This window comes from Indicator indicator, chromosome 18, assembly GCF_027791375.1.
Source record: "Indicator indicator isolate 239-I01 chromosome 18, UM_Iind_1.1, whole genome shotgun sequence".
Taxonomy (NCBI): domain Eukaryota; kingdom Metazoa; phylum Chordata; class Aves; order Piciformes; family Indicatoridae; genus Indicator; species Indicator indicator.
In genome coordinates, this window is record NC_072027.1 from 12,245,716 (window position 1) to 12,258,118 (window position 12,403).

Sequence of the window (12,403 nt, forward strand, 5' to 3'; positions counted from 1 at the left end):
GCACCATGAGCACAGGTTGGAAGATGTCAGAGAGATACAGAGCTAAACGCTTCACAGACTTCTCCACTCACTACCAGGTCCAAGTTACTTCAGCTCTGGGAATTCCAGTCAGAAAAGGAATTTCTAGTAGAAGCATAGAATTAGGGAATGGTTGGAAAAGGAATTTAAGTGCATCAAGTTCAACCATTAACCCAACACTGCTAGGTCACCACTAAATCCTGCCCCTCAGCACCACATCTACACAGCTCTGAAACCTTTCCAGGGATGGGAACTCCACCACTGCCCTGGGAACCGTGGGCCAAAGCTTGACAACACTTCTGGGGAAGAAATTGTTTCTCATATTCAGCCTCTTTTGGCACAACCTGAGGCTGTTTCCTCTTGCCTTTTGAGGCAGAAAAGGGTTGAAGGGGGCTTGCAGAAGCTCCTGGTCATGCCTGGGCCACCAGAGCCCATCTACTTGACAGAGGCTGAGCAGTCACCCAAAAGCAGCTTGGGCTGAATGACAGCTCAGGATTCAGAGCTCACCCCAACCCAGCAAGCATAGAATCCTCACCACCCATTAAACCCAGCAAAGGAGATGGAAAGTTTCTGAAGGAACCAACAAGGATTTCAAGTGGCAGTAGGACAGCAACCCTGCTTACAACCCCAGTAAGGGACCAGGCAGGGCGAGCATCCCCCATAGCAACTCCTGTTCCCTTTCCAGCTGGATTCGTGATCCCAAAGAACCAGGAATTCCTCAATAAAAAGCCTTAAAGCCAAAATGACTTTTCAGCAGATCTGAAGGGAAGGAAGATGGAGCTACAAGCTCCAGCTGGCTGCACAGCACCCCAGCTTCCGTTGACATTTTCCTCCCTTTGCAGCAGGGAATAAATAGAAGTTTATGCATGAAGAAGTTCTGATGAATAAATCACAACCCCAAGTCCTGCTGGGTGCCAGGTATGTTTGTGATTATGGGATGTAGTTATGTAACTGGGCTTTTCTGGTCAGAAACATGATCTTCTCAGAGCAGGGATGTGGGATGTTCTGCACCACCTCCCTTTGCTCCAGGCACTGGGCTGCAGCATCTGCCCCACAGCCTGCTCTCAGCTAGGGAGGGAACAGCCCACGGTGCCTCTTCAGTGGAGGTGCTTTGTCCAAATGGATGCCACAGCAGGAATCTATGACCAAAAAATAGTAATTCCTGTGGACAGAGGATTTAGAATCACTGAATGGTTTGGGTTGGAAGGGACATTAAAGGTCATCTAGTTCCAATCCTCCTGTCATGGGCAGGGACACCTCCCACTAGCCCAGGTTGCTCAAGGTCTCATCCAACCTGGGCTTGAACACCTCCAGGGAGGGGGCATCCACAACCTCCCTGGGCAGCCTGTTCCAGTGTCTCACCACCCTCAGTGTAAAGAGCTTCTTCCTAATATCGAGGCAAAATTTAGGAAGAGACTGGATTTAGATTTAGGCTGGAGATTAGGAAGAAATTCTTTCAATTGAGGGTGGTGAGACACTAGGACAGGTTGCCCAGGGAGGCTGGGGATCTTAGACCAAAATAGTTCCATGATTCTGTGATAAAATAAGGACAGAAGGTGCTCACTGAGGTCTGGAGGGGGGAAAAAAATGTATCATGAAGACCCCATGCTGCTGGGAATCCATGGGCTGTCCTTCTGGTCCCAAAGAATGCCCCCTCCCTGGAGGTGTTGAAGGCCAGGTTGGAAGAGGCCTTGAGCAACCTGGTCTAGTGGAAGGTGTCCCTGCCCATGGCAGTGGGGTTGGAACTGAATGACTTCTAAAGTCTCTCCCAATCCAAACCATTCTGTGATTCTATGAATCCATGAAAAAGTAGAGAATGGGGGCTAGGACTCCAGCCATGCATCTCAGCAATGCCTCAGCCAGCTCCTGGTGGGGGTTAGGCTGGCTGAAGGCTGTGTGCCACAAAGGAAACCCAGAAGGACAAACAATTGTAGGAACCTGAAGACCCAAGTTCCTCTGGATTCCATGGGAAGTGCGATTTTCACGACGGCGAGCTGTCTGTCTGAGGGGAAGTGGGCAATAAATAGCAGCCTGGCTGCTGTTATCGAGAGGATGTGAGCTATTTATAACCAAAAAAATAAAGCCTTGGGCTTTTTGAACTCTGTTTCAAGAGGCAATATCCTTCCCCAGGGTAATTGGGGGGATTCAGATGCTCAAGCAAACAAAATTACTCAGCCACCTTGGGAAAGTTTTAAGGCTTGCTTGTGTGCTTCTGAAATTTCCAGCCCTATTTGAACAGCTGCCTTCTTCTGTTGCCCCCAGATGCAGAGGGGAGCATGGAAAGGTCTTTCAGGCAGCTGAGTAGGCAAGGATGGACTCAAAGCTGCTCCTGAGACACAGGGGTTTGACCAGCACAGCCCAGTGAGCCAAACAGCTCACAGCTCTGGCACTCAAACATTTTACATTGGTGAACTACCTCCTCACCTGCTCTAGTTTCAGATGGCCCTGCTGACTGCAAGAGGTTGAACTAGATGACCTTGAAAAGCCTTTTTCAAGCCAAACCATTCTAAAATCTACAGTGAGGGTGGTGAGACACTGCAACAGGTTGCCCAGGTGGGCTGTGGATGCCTCCTCCCTGGAGTGTTCAAGGCCAGGTTGGATGAAGCCTTGAGCAAGCTGGACTAGTGGAAGGTGTCCCTGTCCATGGCAGGGGGTTGGAACTAGATGATCTTGAAGGTCCCTTCCAACACAAACCATTCCATGATTCTATGAAAATTTGCAAAGGGCCTTCTACATGCCTTAAAAGATGAAATTCAAGTGATACAAAAAGGATTAAGCTCTTCATCTCTGGGACAAGGTGCGAGTATCAACTCATGCACACTGCACAAGCAGGAGGAGGAGAGATCTTGGTGGAAAAGGAAAATGGGCACCTTGTGTAAGACAGAAGTTACCCAACAGACCAGTCTGGTCCCATTCTCTTGCCCCTCACCCTTTATCTCTTGTTGATCATTGATCAGATTCCCTCTCAGGTTGCTCTCTCCCAGGGCTCTCAGCCTTTCCTCCTCACAGAGATGCTCCAGGCCCCTCAGCATCTTTGTAGCCTCAACTGGACTCTCTCCAGTACTTTCCTGCCTTTCTTGAACTTGGGAGCCCTGAACTGGACCAAGTACTGCAGCTGTGGCCTCAGATTAAAGGTGGAGAAGAACCTCTCTCTACTTGCTGACCACACGTTTCTGAATGCAGAGCAGGAGACCATCTGCCTTCTTGGCCAAGAGGATACCTTGATGAAAACATCCCTCCTGCTCCTTCTGACTGCCCCAAGATCCACACGTGAGGATGTGGCACCAAAGGAGCCCTCAAGGGTTTCCAGTGGCTGCTGTTCGTAGTTGTGTGAGCAGAGCTGTTGTGCAGAGAACATCTCTCCTGTGTGGGAACCACACACAGAGTGTCCTGACAGAATGGTGGCATCATCTAAAACACACAAACACACTCAGAAAGAAAGAAAACCATGAAATGAGGGATAGCAAACAACAAAGAGAAGCCCACACTCAGAATCTGTTGGTGTGTATGAGTCACTGAGACCTTCCTGTCTCCTCTCAAACTGTGGGAACTTGCTGTGGTATCTCCTCTCCTTCACCACCACCAAGGTGCTATTTCCTTCAACACCTGGGCATGGCAGGGACCTGCTGCACAAGTGAAAAATTTTGGGGGTTTTCTTCTTTTTTTCCCCCTCTTCTTTTTTCTCTTCAGAGTAGGGATCCCAAAGCTGGGAGGGAACTGCAGAAGCCTTGGCAATGAGATCACCCACAGCCTCCAACAGCAAAGGGCTTAACAATGGAATGGATGGGAAATGCCAGGAAAAGTCAAAAGCTTTGGACACGAGGTCTCTCTAAAAGCTCATTCTTCACAAACAACTTCTGCCCATCCTCCTTCCTTTCTCCCTTCAGCAAATGAGGAGTTTCTTTCTTGAAAAACAAAGAAACCACAAAAAACAACCAAACAAACAAACAAAACCCCAAACTCGAACATCGGAAGTTCCATCAAAATGTGAGGAGCAACTTCTTTCATTTAAGGGTGGCAGAGCATTGGAATAGGCTGCCCAGAGAGGTGATGGAGTCTCCATCTCTGGAGGCATTCAAAGCCTGCCTGGACATCATCCTGTGCAACCTGCTGTAGGTGAACCTGCTCTGGCAGGGGGGTTGGACTGGATGATCTCCAGAGGTCCCTTCCAACCCCTACCTTACTGGGATTCTTAAATTTGTTTTTTTAATCTTAGCATTTTTAACCTCTCCCTGCATGTCCATTCTGCTCATTCCAGGGTGTCCCATCACAAGATGATGTTGAGGCATCAACCACTATGTCACACCTCCACAGACCACCACCATCACCCTGAGTTCTGCTCTGACCAGAGCCAAGGTTTCCCCTCTGGGTTTCTGATGGGTTTGAAGTGTGGTGCAGTCCCACCCTTGTGCAGGAACAGACAGTGCTGAAGCACCAAGGTGCTCCCAGGAGCAAAGTCCATCACCCCTTGATGCTTCTGAAGGGCCCAGGTACACTCAGGATTGAAGTCCATCGCCCCTCAGGCAGGGTGGACACTGCTTACACAGCCAGATGCTCCCAGCATCAAAAGCCATCACCCCTTGGGCAGGCAGAGCCTGCAGATACATCCTTGAAGCCAAGGGGAGAATGCTCAGCCCATGCTGCCTGCCTGAAACTGGAACAGACAAACCAGAACTGGGAACAACAATCATGTTGTTTTCATGTGAAAGCCTCACACCACAAAGGATCTCAGATGGCTTCAAGAGAAGCCACCCAGACTCATTCAAACCAGGGCTGTCATGGAGAGCTCATCCAAGCTGCAAGTAAAACTCTGGCTGAAGACATTTGCAGACTTAAGGACTCCTAGAAGCAATTTTGTATGTGGAGATAAAAATACAGATAAAGAGAAGGTCATAAAATGATCCAAGGGTGGAAGCCCTCTGCTGTGAGGCCAGGCTAAAAGAGCTGGATTTGTTCAACCTGCAGAAGAGAAGGCTCCAGAGAGACCTTCTGGTGGCCTTTCAGTGCTTAAAGGGGTTGAGCATTAAGCTGGGGACAGATTTTGAGCAGGACCTGTTGTGACAGGGCTTAAAACTGAAAGAGCCATGGTGATGGCTTAAAACTAAAAGAGGGAGATTCAGGCTGGGGAGAAGGAAGAAATGTTTTGACACTGAGGGTGGCGAGGCCCTGGCCCAGATTGCCCAGAGAGGTGAAGCTCTAAGATCATTGAGTTCAACTATCAACTCAACACCACCATAGCCACTAAACCATGTCCCCAGGTGCCACGTCCACACGGTTCTTGAACACTCCCCAGGACAGCCTGTTCCAGTGCCTGACCACTCTTGCAGCAAAGAAAATGTTCTTCATGCCCAACCTAAACCTCTCCTGGTACAATTTCAATTAGCAAAGTCCTCAAAGCTTAGATGAGTCATGTCAGGCAGTTTGCTGACAAAGTTACAAGAGGGCATCCAGCAGTGACCCCACGAGGGGAGCAGAAGTGGTGAACAGGTATCTCAGGAGCCTGCAAATCCCAGGACCAGAGTCAGAGAATCAGAATTGTTTCAGTAGGAAGAGCCCTCTGAGATCAGAGTCCAACCATAAACCAAATACCACCATGGCCATCTAGCCACATCCCCAGTTCCACATCCACACATTTCTTCAACACCACCTCCAGGGATGGGGACTCCACCACCTCCCCAGGCAGCCTGTTCCAATGCCTGACCACTCTTGCAGCAAAGAAATTGTTCTTAATCTCCAAGCTAAAGCTCCCCTGGCACAATTTCAGGCCATTTCCTCTCCTTCTATCACCTGATACTAGAGAGAAGAGACCAACCCCCACCTCACTGTGACCTCCTTTCAGGGAGTTGTAAAGAGCAATGAGATCTCTCCTCAGCCTCCTCTTCTCCAGACTTGTTACCCTTGTTCCCTCAGCTGCTCCTCCCCAGCCCTCTTCTCCAGACCCTTCACCAGCTTTGTTGCCCTTCTCTGACTTACTCCAGCCCCTCACTGTCCTTCTTGGAGTGAGGGACCCAAAACTGAACCCACTATTTGAGGTGCAGCCTCACCTGTGCCCAGTACAGAGGAGGATCACTTCTCTGGTCCTGTTGGCTACAAGGGTAGGAAGAGAAGCACAGCAGCAGAGCAGGAGGGATGCACTTTACACATGGCCAAGTGCTCTGCCTCCCCTGGTCACAAATTCTACCTCTTAAAACCTTCTGCATGGTAACAGCCTCAGCTGAGGGCCCTGTTTGGGCAGGTGTTGCAAGGTCACTCATCAACCACCTGCTCCTTCTCTCCCCCACCCCTTTTCTTTCTCCTTTCCCTCCCCCAGGCCACCTAAGAGCAGATTTCTCCCCCTGGATCAGCCTGCTTCATCCATGGAGCCCCGGGTTCCCCACAACATCACCGTTGTCCCCAGCTCCACCATGGTCCAGCCCCTGCTGGACAGTCGGATCCCCTACGGGAGGCTGCAGCATCCCCTTTCAGCTAAGAACTCTCTTCTAATGTCCAACCTAAACCTCCCCTGGTGTAACTTGAGGCCGTTTCCTATTGTTCTATCACCTGATAGTAGGGAGAAGAGACCAACCCCCACCTCACTCCAGCCTCCTTTCAGGGAGTTGTAGAGAGCAATGAGGTCTCCCCTCAACCTCCTCTTCTCCAGACTAAACAGCCTCAGTTCCCTTCGTCGTTCCTCGCCAGTCCTGTTCTCCAGACTCTCCACCAGGCTTGGTTGTCCATCTCTGGACCTGCTCCAGCCTCTCAATATCCTTCTTGGAGTGAGAGCCCCAAAAATGAACCCAGGATTGCAGCCTCACCAGTGCCCATTACAAGGGCACAATCACTGCCCTGGTCCTGCTGGTCCCATCCTCTTACCCCCCACACATATTTTAGCTCTTGTTGAGCACTGAGCAGATTTCCTCTCAGGCTGCTCTTCTCCAGGCTCAACAGCCCCAGGGCTCTCAGCCTTTATTCCTCACAGAGCTGCTCCAGGCTCCTCAGCATCTTTGGAGCCTCCACTGGACTCTCTCCAGCAGTTCCCTGTCGGTCTTGGTCTGGGCAGCCCAGAACTGGACCCAGTACTGCAGCTGTGGCCTCTGTATGGCAGAGGTGGAGAAGAACCTCCCTCGACCTGCTGGCCACACTCTTCTTTGTTGGGGCTGTTCATTCTGGAGAAGAGAAGGCTCTGAGGAGACCTTTTTGTGGCCTTCCAGTATCTTAAGGGGGTCTACAAGAAAGCTCATGAGGGACTTTTTAGGGTGTCAGGTAATAATAGGACAAGGGGGGGGTGGAAAAAAAAAATAGAAATGGGTAGATTCAGATGGGATGTTAGGAAGAAGCTTTTCACCATGAGGGTTTTGAGACACTGGAAGAGATTGCCTAGGGAGGTGGTGGAAGCCTCAGCCCTGGAGGTTTTTAAGCCAAGGCTGGATGTGGCTCTGATCAACCTGATCTAGTGGGAGGTGTCCCTGCCCAAGGCAGAGGGGCTGGAACTAGATGATCCTTGAGGTCCCTTCCAGCCCTAACAATTCTATGATTCATCCCATCTGCTTGCTGAGCAAGCAAGAGGAAGGTATCACCCACATGATGCACGCACAGGAGCATGGCATTACTGGAGAGCCTCACTCAAAGAACTGAGCTTGTGCCATTTGCCCTGTCCCTGGGCCAAGCTGAAGTCGAAGCCAAAGCTCTGCCCAGGCTGTGCTGATTATCCCCAAGCTGTGCTTCCCTTCCAAACTAGCTCCTAAATCCCAGTTTTCCATATAACCACTGGTAAAAGTCCTGGTGAGGGTCCCCTGGGCTCTGCTGGAGTCTCAAAGCCCCTCTTAGAGGCAGCCTCAGACACATCCCTCAGTAATACAGAGCATGTGGTGGGCACTGGGAAGGGCAGGGCTTGAATAAAACAATAGGTGCCACTCATCACCCTCAGGGCTTCCTCATACCAGGACTTTATTTCCCCAAAAATCACAAAGAACAATTCCCTGCACCATGTCCTGATGGCTTTTGGGTTTGGTCCCCAGGACAAACACACTCACACACCCCCCAGTTTCTTCTTTCACATTTTTCCATGATGACTTGCATGACAGGGCTAAGAAAAGCCCAGACAAATAACCCAAAACACACAAAAATGTGATACTGGTTCCCATTAACTTCCAGAGCACTTCACTGGCTGTAGGAAGCAGCTGCATGGAAGCATGAGAAGAAAAAAGGCAAACCCCAACCATCAATTAACAAAATGTATATGCATAAAAACAACCACTTTAAACTCCTCCATGGTTATTGACAAGTAACCCCAGTGTGGTGGGGCAGCTCCTGGGCACCTTTGTGCAGGGATGGCTTTGGTCTGGGAAGCAGATGGGCTGAAAGAAGAAGAGTGTGGCCAGCAGGTCAAGGGAGGTTCTCCTCCACCTCTACTCTGCCATAATGAGGCCACAGCTGCAGTACTGAGTCCAGTTCAGGGCTCCCCAGACCAAGAGAGACAGGGAACTACTGGAGAAAGTCCAGTGGAGGCTACAAAGATGCTGAGGGGCCTGGAGAGTCTCTGTGAGGAGGAAAGGCTGAGAGCCCTGGGGCTGTTGAGCCTGGAGAAGAGCAGCCTGAGAGGGGATCTGCAACGCAGGGACAAGGTATTTAGGAAACAAAAAAGAGAAAAAAAAAGAAAGAAAAACACAAAGTCTCACTCGTTCAAGCCTCAGGAGCCCTGCTGCACCCAGGCTTTGTGCTCTGCCACTTACAGAGTATGTACCACACTGGCATGGTGTGGTTGGAAGGGACCTCTGGAGATCATCCAGCCCAACTACCCTACCAAAGCAGGGCACCCACAGCAGCTTGCCCAGCACCACAATGGCCAGGGGGGATTGAAAGCTCTCCAGAGAAGGAGACTCCACAACCTCTCTGGGCAGCCTGCTTCAGGGCTCAAACACCCTCACACCAAAGAGGTTTCTCCTCCTGTTCAGATGGAACCTCCTGGGTTCCAGTTTGTGCCTGTTGCCCTTGTCCTGTCACTGGGCACCACTGACAAGAGTCTGGCCCCAGCCTCTTGCCCCCCCCCCCCCCCCCCCCTTTAGCTCTTGCTGAGCATTGATCAGATCCCCTCTCAGGCTGCTCTTCTCCAGGCTCAACAGCCCCAGGGCTCCCAGCCTTTCCTCTTCACAGAGCTGCTTCAGGTCCCTGAGAAGGGAGCTGCTGGATTGAAGCACCCCTGCTGTTTGCTCTCCCAGTCACATGGTAGCTGTTTTGTTGGGTGTTTTTTGGTAGTTTTGGGATTTTTTAATGATATTCTTCAGGTTTTGGACAGCATATCCATGTGCCTGCAGGCTAGAGCCTGTTCTCTGCCAGCTGGGCTGAAGTCAAGCAAGGCTGAGAGGCAGGAGATGAAATGGGATGTGCTGTCCTCAGGGTCCCCTGGGGGGGATGTTGGCCTGCTGGGCAGGAAGCAAGAGCCACATTGGTTCCTGCCAAGAAAAACCTCTCCAGAACATCCCCTCTCTGCTGAGCCAGGATCATTTCCATCCCATGGGTGTTCTTTTTCCATGAGGGCTGTCTGTGGGATGGGGACAGGGATGGCTCCTGTCCCCCAGTCCCACACTGCTGCTCAGGTGGTGGCTTTATAGCAGCAGGGGCAGATCTTGGATCTGCTGAGCTGGCTGGGGTTGAAGCTGAGTATCTTCATGGAGCAGCTGTGGTCAGCACCATGTTCTCCTCCCCTGCACACAGACACTGTGTCCTGCTTTGGGGCTGAATGTGTTTCCCACCTAAGTCCTGCACAGGCTCTTAAGGAGACCTTCCCAGACCAAGCATGGCATCATCACAGCTGTGCCACAATCCATGAGAGCTTCTCCATCCCCATGTGCTTTCCAGAGCATGTCCCACCCACAGCTCCACCTTCCAGCTGCTGCTTGCAGCCAAGCAAAGCTGAAATGTACCAGCACAGGTGAGAGGCTGTCCTGATGGAAAGCAGCTCCATGGAGAAAGACCTGGGAGTGCTGCTGGACAAGTTCACCATGAGCTAGCAATGTGCCCTTGTGGCCAATAAAGGCAATGGTGTCCTGGAGGGTGTTAAGAAGAGTGTGACCAGCAGGTCAAAGGAGGTTCTTCTCCACCTCTACTCTGTCCTGGTGAAGCCTCACCTGCAATACTGGGTCCAGTTCTGGACTCCCCAGTTCAAGAGAGAGAGGGAACTACTGGAGAGAGTCCAGTGGAGGCTACAAAGATGCTGAGGGGCCTGGAGCAGCTCTGTGAGGAGGAAAGGCTGAGAGCCCTGGGGCTGTTGAGCCTGGAGAAGAGCAGCCTGAGAGGGGATCTGAGCAGTGCTCAATGAGAGATAAAGGACCTGAGTGGGGCAAGAGGCTGGGGCCAGACTCTTGTCAGTGGTGCCCAGGGACAGGACAAGGGGCAGTGGGCACAAACTGGAACCCAGGAGGTTCCATTTGAACAGGAGGAGAAAATTCATTGGCATGAGGGTGCTGGAGCCCAGAGAGATTGTGGAGTCTCCTTCTCTGGAGAGCTTCCAAACTCCCCTGGCCATTGTGAATCTGGGCAAGGTTCTGTAGGTGCCCTGCTTTAACAGGGATTTGGACTGGATGATCTCCAGAGATCCCTTGTGACCCTCACCATGCTGGGATTCTGGGGTTCTCTTCCCACTCTCTCTCTCTCCCTATATATATATGTGTGTGTGTATATATATATATATATATATATAAAAAATCTATCTGGGGATCTTGAAGGCTTTTTTTGTATCTAATGACCTTGATGGCTTTGGGGAAGCAGCATTAAAATGTCAGTGTGATCCATCCATGGAGAGCTCCATAGAGAAATGGGAATCATTCTTCAAGGTGCTGATAGTGGACTGGAAACAACCTTTGCTGACTCAGATTGTGCCAAGCAGCTGCAAGAAAGAAATACCAGCAGGGATACAGAAATGTCTCCATTTGTTTTCCTAGGCTGGTTGCCATCAGAGAACCCCAAAGTGTGGTGGGGTGCATGGTGAGACCTCCCTCGAGGTGTTTGCCCAGTTGCCTTGGTCAGGAGGTTGATGTTCATGGAGTCCTTGCCAGCCAAGCTGAGGCAGCCTGAGTTGGGAGGGTAGAAATTGGTCCCTGCTTTGGGCTGCAGAATCCAGCAGCTAAACCTTCAACCACTTCCTCCATCTCCTGACAATGCCAGAGGAATTCCCACCAAGCCCCAGGCTGCCCTGACTTCCACTTCTAAACTTGGAAAACAGAAATACCAGGACATTCCTTTGTTGTTCCAGCTCTCTGGCTGTTTGATCTGGGGGTTTGTTCTCCAGCTGAGCCACTTAAAGGATCCCAATTTCCCCTGGAAACAAAACCCAGCACAAGCTGGGAACAAACAACCTGCTGCTTCCTGGATTTTTAACTAATTGTTATCCAGCTGGATCAAACTCTGCCACCTCAGTTTGCCCTGGGATTGTGCCAGGGGAGGTTTAGGTTGAACATGAGGAACAATTTCTTTCCTGCAAGAGGGCAAGGGTGTTGGAACAGGCTGCCCAGGGAGGTGGTGGAGACCCCATCCCTGTTCAAGAAATGTGTGGACATGGCACTTGGGGTATGGTGGTGTTGGGTTGATGGCTGGACTGGGTGATCTTAGAGGGCTTTTCCAACATTAATGATTCCATGATTCTGGTCCTGGAGGTTTGATGCTTAAACATTAGTTTGGCCAAAGAGAAGGGAGTGGCAGAGGCAGTGGGCTGGTGCTGCCTTTATTAAGCAGCAGCTCTTTCGGATCACAACAGCAGCTTCAAATATCCCCCCAAAAACACAGCCAGCCCCAGCTGGTGCCCAGTACAGCCCCATGGCCCCACACTGGCCACCCCAATTAGAAACTCCTCCATGCTCACACCTTCTCCTGGGCAACATTTGGCATCATCATCATCAACCAGGTTGGAAGAGAACTCCAAGATCATCCAGTCCAACTGATCACCCAACCCTATCTAATCAACTAGACCATGGCACCAAGTGCCTCAGCCAGTCTCTTCTTAAACACCTCTGGGGACACTGACCCCCCAGCTCCCTGGGCAGCCCATTCCAATGGGCAGTCTCTCTTTCTGTGAAGAACTTCTTTCTAAGATCAAGCCTAAACTTCCCCCTGCACAGCTTTGCTTTCATTTTAAGCTTGAGGAGGGGAGATTTAGACTGGAGATCAGGATGAAATTCTTTACAGTGAGGGTAGTGAGACACTGGAACAGGATGCCCTGGGAGGTTGTGGATGCCCCCCCTGCTGGAGGTGTTCAATGCCAGGTTGGATGAGGCCTTGAGCAACCAGGGAGATGTCCCTGCCCATGGCAGGGGAGATGGAACTAGATGATCTTTAAGATCCCTTCCAACCCAAACCATTCTGTGATTTTATGATTTTCAGGGGTTTGCCTCTTTTTTCTCCCTTTTCCACT